General features: G+C 41.8%; 1 protein-coding gene and 1 pseudogene across 3 annotated transcripts in view; one reads left to right on the plus strand and one right to left on the minus strand.

Annotated features, from left to right (window-relative positions):
- The window catches only part of SGPP2 (sphingosine-1-phosphate phosphatase 2), a 258,416-nt gene that overhangs the window by 131,170 nt on the left and 117,606 nt on the right, over positions 1 to 9,640 (minus strand). The window lies entirely within an intron of this gene.
- On the plus strand, positions 480 to 1,334 carry LOC116551729 (annotated as a pseudogene).

The raw sequence follows: 9,640 nt of genomic DNA on the forward strand, positions 1-9,640 counted from the left end.
ACCTAAGCCCTTTCTCCACCAATTAAGGCCTGGTTGTCACATTACCCCAGAAGCCTGTATATTTGCCACCATACCTCTTTCTCCTAGCCACAGGAATCTTTGCTTTGATAGGCAATTTTTCACAAAATTCTATGGAAACAAAGTTTTTGGCATTTGGAGAAATCAAAACATACCCAGAGATGACAGAAAGGGCATTTCTTATGAAGGCATTTACCAAATAAATGGCATTAATAAAGTAACAATGAATGGGGTATTTTGTTTTTTAATTAAACAATAGAGGTATAGCACTGCCAATGAGCAATTGCGGGAGGAGGAAGCAATATTTAAAATGGTTGAAGGAAACCACTGCCCCCTTCTGCAAGACTCCCAAGCCTTGCCCTCAAGATCTTAGGTGGTTGGTGTCTTCCCTTTTCATCCATGCTGGCCCAAAGCCTCAGGGACTTTTTTGTTTGTTTCTAGAACACTTCACTGCCTTTTGGCTCTCTGAGCAGCACCATGGCGGTTGGCAAGAATAAGCGTCTTATGAAAGGCGGCAAAAAGGGAGCCAAGAAGAAAGTGGTTGATCCATTTTCTAAGAAAGATTGGTATGATGCGAAAGCACCCACTATGTTCAATATAAGAAATATTGGAAAGACGTTAGTCACCAGGACCCAAGGAACCAAAATTGCATCTGATGGCCTCAAGGGCCGAGTGTTTGAAGTTAGTCTTGCTGATTTGCAGAATGATGAAGTTGCATTTAAGAAATTCAATCTGATTACTGAAGATGTTCAGGGCAAAAACCGCCTGATTAACTTCCATGGCGTGGATCTTACCCATGAAAAAATGTGTTCCACGGTCAAAAAATGGCAGACAATGATTGAAGCTCATGTTGATGTCAAGACTACCGATGGTTACTTGCTTTGTCTGTTATGTGTTGGTTTTACTAAAAAAACGCAACAATCAGATATGGAAGACCTCTTATGCTCCGCACCAACAGGTCCACCAAATCTGGAAGATGATGATGGAAATCTTGACCCGAGAGGTGCAGACAAATGACTTGAAAGAAGTGGTCAATAAAGTGATTCCAGACAGCATTGGAAAAGACATAGAAAAGGCTTGCCAATCTATTTATCCTCTCCATGACGTCTTTGTTAGAAAAGTAAAAATGCTGAAGAAGCCCAAGTTTGAATTGGGAAAACTCATGGAGATTCATGGTGAAGGCAGTAGTTCTGGAAAAGCCACTGGGGATGAGACAGGTGCTAAAGTTGAAAGAGCTGATGGATATGAACCACCAGTCCAAGAATCTGTTTAAAGTTCAGACTTATAATAGTGGCAAATAAGAAGTCTTATTTGTGGCTGGGCGTGGTGGCTCACGCCTGTAATCCTAACACTTTGGGAGGCCAAGGTGGGTGGATCACCTGAGGTCAGGAGTTCAGGACCAGCCTGGTTATCATGGTGAAAGCCCATCTTTATTTTTAAACATAAAATAAAATAAAAATAAAACACTTCACCAATTAGTTCATACTGTGCTTGTAGCAAGATTGAGGGAGACAAAAAACATGAGTTCACACATCTGTGCACTGAGACATTGTCCTGTGCCTGATAAACGTGTGCAATTATTATGTGTCAATTATAAATTCAAAAATTAATTAATCAAAAAATGCAAGTCACAGTCTGGCCTTGATTTTTCAATATTTCACTTTCGCAGTATATGGAATGTGTCTCACCAGGTGAGAATTAATAAAGACCCGTGGATGCCCCAAATTTTAGCGTTTTCATAGATTCCTAATATAGACAGGAACACTCTCGATGCGTTGCCTGGAAACCGTGACGGTGTTTTCTCACAAGAAAATCTCCTGCTGGATAAAATGCAAGAATGCCTTTCTTCAGGACATAATTCTTATCGAGACTACAGAGGACTTAATCATTAACAAAAACTGTGCAAGAGGAAGTGAAAGTGCGTTTTAAAAAATGCAAATGTCTTGACATCTTAATTAGAAGTCAAAAAAGTTAAAAATCACACTAGGCCCGCTGTCCACAGCCTTCCTAAAACACAGTTATTGAAACACATTTTTAAACTTGTCAGATGTTTCACCATTAACTAACTTTTTAGCAATAGCTCCCGTCATCAGAAGGAAGCAAAGCAATGAAAAAGTTACTCATTAATCAAAACCCTCTATCAGTTTCCTGGATAAAAAGGAAGGAGCCAACACTGAAAAAAAAAAAAAAACTCATCAAGCTACAATAAGATACATCCAGGCCAAGTGTCCAGGGATAAGTTACCTCTGTTGTGAGAGGAAAGGACAGGTGATCATATTTCTGCCAAGTCAGAAAAGGGTGAGTTTAGCACACCCTTCAAGCTTCCATTCACCAGGTAGGATTAAGTACCTGCCTGCTCCGGGCATGTCAGGCCCTGAGGATACACAGGTGTGCAAAGGGTGCTAACTTCCTCTCCCCATTGTTCTTCCTCACCAGCCACCATTCCCAACTACAGCCAGAGAAATAATGACCTACTTGCAATTATGTGGAAATCCTTCAAAGGGACCAGCACATTCTGGTTGCACTGGGAGATCCCCACAGACTCCCTCCACAGAGAGTGGTTTTTGATATAATTCCTCAAGAACTAAGAAGACTTTTCAGGGACATGGATGAATCTGGAAACCATCACTCTCAGCAAACTGACACAAGAACAGAAAACCAAACACCACGTGTTCTCATTCATAAGTAGGTGTTGAACAATGAGAACACACGGATACAGGGAGGGGAACATCATACAATGGGGCCTGGGGTTGGAGGGCTAGGGGAGGAATAGCAGGGCGTGGGGGGATTGGGGAGGGATAGCATTAGGAAAAGCACCTAATGTAGATGATGGGGTGATAGATGCAGCAAACCACTATCATGACACATATGTATCTATGTAACAAACCTGCATGATCCACACAGGTACCACAGAACTTAAAGTATAATAAATAAATAAATAGAACTAAGAAAACTGCAGCAGCCACACAGCCAGCTTCCTTCCTAAGATCCCCTCTGAGCCATTCTATCTTGAAACACAACCTTTCCTCTAGCTTCTCACGTTCAGTGGGGTCTGTCATTCTCAAGTCTTCTCTTTTTCCACTCAGAAAATTTTCTACTGCTTATCTTTTCTACAGACTTTTCATTCCCCTCTCCACCTCTGGCTTCTGAATTCCTATTGTTTCCTGTGTCTTGAAGCTTCTGTTTCTTTACAACCTCCCTCTTTTCGATGAGGTTTGTCAGAGCTCTACCATTTATGCCCCTGTGTCTGAGTCTTGCGTTCGGACTCACCAGGGAGCAACTTGATTGTGTCTGTCAGCTACTATATAATATGTATGATCTTAACTGGATGAAGTCCCCATGCCAAGCCGTGTCACAAAATGCTGGCCAGCCTATAGCAGGCTGCCTTTCACTCCAGGGCTGTTCCCTGACACAATCGGCTTATAGTCATAATCATGGGATCCTATGATTCAAAACATAGCAACCTCTGTCTTAAGAAACCATTTGTGTTTTTTTTCCTCCTAAGGCATCTGTGAGTGAGAATGACAACAGGAGTACCATGAAGAACCCAAAACAGACACTAAAGTTTGATTTCATGTGAGTCCTGTATTTGTTGCTGCTTGAATCTAACACCACTATTTCTTAGTCTTCACCACTGGGCTCCCTCCATACTCACACAGGCACCCCCATCAGTCCTGCACAGAGACACCCTGAGATCCCTCTTAACACAGTGCTCCGAGTTGCCAATTCTGAGTTGCCACCCAGGATGAAACTGAATGCTGTCTTCTTGTCTATAGGATAAAGTCCAAATTCTGCAGTAAGCCACATTAAGGCTTCAGCCTAAAACTCTGGCTGCAGCCCCAAACGGCAGCTGTACTATCACATCAATTTCTTTATGCAACCTACACTGGATGGATTTCATTTCTCCTCTCTAGTGCACTCTCTGTCTTTCTCCAGGGAGGCTGACCCTGATGGACTTCTTCAGCCAGTTCCCAAGCTCCATGACTGTAGACTAAATTTGGTTAAAGTGGAACACTGGTAGGATATGAGAAAAAGAGCATATAGAGAATGAGCTAAAGATTTGATCCCCTTCCCTCCCCACAACTTCCTCCTTCCTGGCTGTGGCTGCCTTTCTTTACTAAGGACCTCAGCTCTGGTCAGGGAATCCCCTCTGCCATCTAAGCTCTCAGTGGGTCTGGGGTTACTAGAACCCTATTCCCTGTTCTTGCTTTTTTAGGCTGAAGTTGCTTGCTCCAAGATGCTTCATTCTCCCAAGCTGGTTTTCTTCCAACCCTGCCCACATCTTTGTAAATGGTCCTTCAGTTACCCCCACCTTGTAAAATTTTTAAATAGACTATGGGGATGGGGCAGGGTCTCTGTCACCTAGATGAGAGTGCAGTGGCATGATCTCGGCTCACCACAACCTTCCTCTCCCGGGTTGAAGCAATTCTCATGCCTCAGCCTCCCGAGTAGCTGGGACATTAGGTGTGCACTACCATGCCTGGCTAATTTTTATATTTTTTGGTAGAGGAGGGGTTTCATCATGTTGGCCAGGCTGGTCTTGAACTCCTGACCTCAAGTGATCCACCCGCCTTGGCCTCCCGAAAGTGCTGGGATTACACCTCCTGACCTCAAGTGAGCCACCATGCCTGGCCTAAATAGACTATTTTTAAAGAAAAGTTTTATATTTATAAAAAGATTGAAAAATAATACACAATTCCCATATACTCACAGCCTTCCTTATACTCTGTAGCCAGTTACCCCTATGATTAACATCCTATGTTGGTATGATACATCTGTTACAAGTTTGAGACATTATTATTAACTAAAGCCCATACTTTACACATACTTCCTTATTTTTTTACCTAATGTCTTTTTTTCTGTTCCATGACCTCGTCCAGGACACTACATAACATTTAGTCATGCCTCTTTAGGCTCCTCTTGAGTTGTGACAGCTTCTCAGAATTTCCTTGTTTTTAATGACCTTGACAGTTTTGAAGAGTACCAGTCAGGTATTTTGCAGGATTTCCCACAACATGAACAAGAATACATAATTTCGATATGCATCAAGAGAACATGATGTCATATGATTTACCACTGGTGATGTTGACCTTGATCATCTGGCCAAGGGAGTGTCTGTCAAGTTTCTATACTGTAAAATTCCTTTTTTTCCCCCTTCTCTTTCCATACTGCACTCTCTGGAAGGCAGCCACTTTGTGTAGCCCATGTTTAAGAAATAGGGAGGCTGGGTGTGCTGGCTCATGCCTGTAGTCCCAGCACTTTGGGAGGCCAAGGCAGGAGGATCGCTTGTGCCCAGGAGTTCAAGACTAGTCTGGACAACATAATGAGACCCTGTCTCTATTTTTTAAAAAAAGAAGAAGAAAAGAAATAGAGAGCTATGCTTCCTTCCCTAAAGGTGGAATCGAGCCTATGTTCTTCAAGAAAATTAAGGTAAAATATACATAAAATGTATGATTTTAACCATTTTTAAGGTTTCAATCATCCTTTTTAAGTTAGCCAACTATTTCCTGTTAACACTCCCATGCTACCCACGCTGAACTTGTCAACATTCACCAAAAATGACATGTGTCTTTATGTTCTAGCACAGGAGAATCCAGGTCAAGAAAGAGTTTCTCTCATTTTTGCCTGTGTGATTCCTACTCACTCTGTAAGTCCTAACTCAAGAGTTCAGTGGGCTCCCCTGGGGAAGGTGAGTTACTCCTGCTATTATCTCCCTGTCCTTGTATTCATCTTTCTTTTCTAGTTTTTTTTTTTTTTTTTTTTTTTGTTTGTTTTTTTGCACTGCACCCTTTTATTTGGGCTTTCACAAGGTAGAAACTAAATTTTATTTATCTGTTTGTCTCTAAGGCTGAGGACTGCCCAGGAAACACAGTAGTCATCAACAAATGTTGATTGGAAATAAAGGAAGCAAAGGTGAGACAGAGGCCGAAGTGGTTTATTTACTTAAAGATTACCGAGAGCATTAATACCTAACACTGGTGAGGGGGTGAGAAAACCTGCACTTGTCGTGGTTTACCCTAATATATCCTTCCTCAGCAATGTCAAGTCTGGACATTTTATTTAGAAGGTAATCAAAGACAGGTGGAAAGATACTTGTACAAAGATGTTATCATTTTTAATGCAAAAACTGGAAACAACCCAAAGGCACCGCACCTGGCTAAATTATAGTATATCCATCCTGTGGAGGAACATGCAGCCATTAAAAATTAGGCTGAACATTTACTAAGTGATTAGCATGGGGGTGAGGGGGGTAATATAATGGGCATACATTTAACTTTCTCTTTGTGTGTTTCCAAGTTTTCTCCTATGAACTAGAAAAAAATGATCAAATGTATACTTTAAAAATATCTCATTTTGTCCTTTCAAACCTCAGCATCCAATAAAAGATAATCAAAACTTGCATTCTGACCTGTTGGCCAATTTAGTAATGATGAAGCCAAAATGTCACAGGGCCCATGACCACTGCCTGCAGCCATCACCACCCTCTTACTGAATACACTAAGGGTCATGAGGCCCAGGAGAAGAGAACTCAGAGCTTCCCAACTTGGTTGGCCAGCTTCTCTGGACCCCTCTTCTAATCTGAATCTTGGACATTGGTTGATGTTCGTTTTGTTTTTAAAGCTTCTCTAAGTGACTATACTGTATAGTCATGGTCAGAAAACCATGGTTCTTGGTCGGACTTCGTGGCTCACACCTGTAATCCCAGCACTTTGGGAGGCCAAGGTGCGCAGATCATCTAAGGTCAGGAGTTCATGACCAGCCTGCCCAACATGGCAAAACCCCATCTCTACTAAAAATATAAAAATTAGCTGGGCATGGTGGCACATGCCTATAGTCCCAGCTACGTCGGAGGCTGATGCAGGAGAATCATTTGAATCCAGGAGGCAGGGGTTACAATGAGCTGAGATCAAGCCACTGCACTCCAGCCTGGGCAACTGAGTGAGACTCCATCAAAAAGAAAAGAAAAGAGGGGGGGGGGGGGGAGAGAGAGAGAGAGATAGAGAGAGAGAGAGAGAGGGAGAGAGAAAGAAAGAAAGAAACAGAGAGAGAGAAAGAGAGAAAGAAAGAGAAAAAAGAAAGAGAGAGAGAAAAAACCATGGTCCTTTTCCACTCTGTTCATTCTGCAGATGGAAAAACTGAGGTTCAGAGAAGTCCAAAATGACATGAAGGTAGAACTAGATCCCACCCAGTCTCCTGGTTTCTGGGATATATTGTTTGTACTTTAGCACACCAATGAAATCAAGGGTGGAATTTTAGAGATTAACAGATTTAGAAGGCCTCAATTGCTTCAAGAGAGAAACTAGAAGTCTAAAGATTTCTAGAAACAACTTATCTTTGATCTCCCTAAGTCAATGTGAGAACTATGTCTGAGCAGTTATCAAAAAGCACTGGACACAGGGATATTGGAAAAGATGATCCTTGGTCTAATGCAATGCCAAGGAAGGCACTGCGGAGTCTAACTAAATATAACCGTATTGAGTAGGCAAAAATGTTAGAAATCAAAATTCCATTGTATCTGAGGCTGGCTTTACGCCAGAACAAATAAACAAAATTCTCATCACACTTTACCTTCCCAGTCCAGCCCTAGGACCCCTGCCTTTTGCTCAGGGCAATGCTTCCCAACGCAATAACCAAAATAGCTTCCTACAGTTACTCTTGCAATTCAGATACCCTTGCAAACCGAAAGCAACACCATCTCTTTTCACACAATCTCCACCCTGTCCTGGACGGTACCAATAAGACACACCTCAGTGAATTAGATAAAGTGAGGCCCTGGAATTTTCCCTGGAATCTGCACAGAGGAAAGAAGTTTAGACTTGGGAGTCAAAAGATCTGACTTCCCCTGACCTTGCAGGTATCCTGGAAGTCCTCAACAAATCACTTAACCCTTCAGGACTCAGACTTTCTGTGAAATTCATGACTACTGGGCAATCTCTAAGGCCCAGTCCAATTTATTCAATGACAGGCTTGACTCCTGGTTTGTAAAAGATGCAGTTAATCTTTAAGCTAGCAGCATGTGGTATAATAAGAACTTACAGAAGAAATTCAGTCAATCATTTCTACACTTGTCCTGTTTTCAAAATTAAAACAAATATAGAAAATGTGAAAGGTGGGAAGGTAAATTAGATTCATTAAGATCTAAAGTCACTCAAATGAAGAAAAAAACTTCTCTATTGTTTGAAGGGTCTTAAATCGATAGCCCGGTGCTGCCTTCTAGGTTATGCAGAAATATCCTTTGATTTTCAATATTCACTCTTTTTTTTTTTTTTTTTTTTTTAAATAAAACATTGCCAGTCACAGTGGCTGACACCTGTAAGGAAGGCTGAGGCAGAAAGATCATTTGAGGCCAAGAGTTCAAGACTAGTCTCAGCAACATATTGAGACCCTGTCTCTACCAAAAAAAAAAAAAAAAAAGAAAAAGAAAGCCAGCTGATGGCATGCATCTATTGTCTTAGCTACACATGAGGCTGAGGCAGAAGAACTGCATGAACCCAGGAGTTGGAGGATGCAGTGAGTTATGATTGCACCACTGCACTGCAGCCTGGATGATACAGCAAGAGCCTGTCTCTTAAAAAAAAAGTTAAAAACTATTATTTTATATTACAATCTACTCTCATGTATTCACAGAAGCCACCAGCTCCTCCTATATGCCAGGCCATGGGAAGAAAATAAGGACCATAACAGACAAGTTTCCTAGATTCTTAGGACTTACCATCCACTGGAGGGGCTGTCAATAATCAGATATCCACACAAAGACACATTTAGACAATATGATAAATACTGTGATGAAGAAACCCAGCAATCAAAGAGAGCCTATGGCAGAAGGAACTAGGCTGGAAGGTCAGAGAAGGCATCCATAGAGCAACTGACCTTTGGAAACAGAAGGATGGGTGGGGAGGTTATTTAGAGAAAGGACGGGCAGCTCCGGCAGGCCAAGGCCTGTTCAAAGGCCCGAGGCAGAGGGGCAGCATACTTTTCACAACTGCCCCCTTAAAGTCCTGTACATTACCTGGGTGCAGGTATGAGATCATTTTTGAGGAGGGATCCTATGTGTGTATAAAAAGGATTAATTTTCCCAAGTCATTTGAAACCAACCCACCTGTAAAAACATTCATTAACCTTTAATTTATCAAACGCTCTCAAGTTTATGTCTCACATTATATACCAACATAGTGATTTCTTATCTTGCGCATTTAGCTCTCTTGCTTTTACCTGATCTCTGAGCAGATGTCCCGTGTTGGCCAGGTGGGTGCGGGGAAAATCCCACCATTTGGCTTACTAAAGACCCAGGATAGGCAAGTAGTAAGAAGATATCACTGTGCAAGAAATCTCCTTATCTTGCTTTTAAAGGTCAAGAGGACCCAACTCTGGAGTTTAAAGTTAAGTTACCAACGGTGATGTTTAAAACAGCTCGAAAAGCACCAGTGGAACAATTCACTCTTTTTCAGCTTCCTGAATTAGAGAAACAGGGTCGAAGCTTGTGAAGACAGCGACAGAAAGCAACCCACGCATCTACCTGCCGGTGCAAATGGTGTGTGCACCGAAGATGTCATGGCATGGTTCAGCCAGGGGACTTTTTTTTTTTTTTTTTTTTTTTTTTTTTTTTTTTTTTTTTTTTTTT

Source organism: Sapajus apella, unplaced genomic scaffold, assembly GCF_009761245.1.
Source record: "Sapajus apella isolate SASKATOON/1434 unplaced genomic scaffold, GSC_monkey_1.0 scaffold10, whole genome shotgun sequence".
NCBI classification, from domain to species: domain Eukaryota; kingdom Metazoa; phylum Chordata; class Mammalia; order Primates; family Cebidae; genus Sapajus; species Sapajus apella.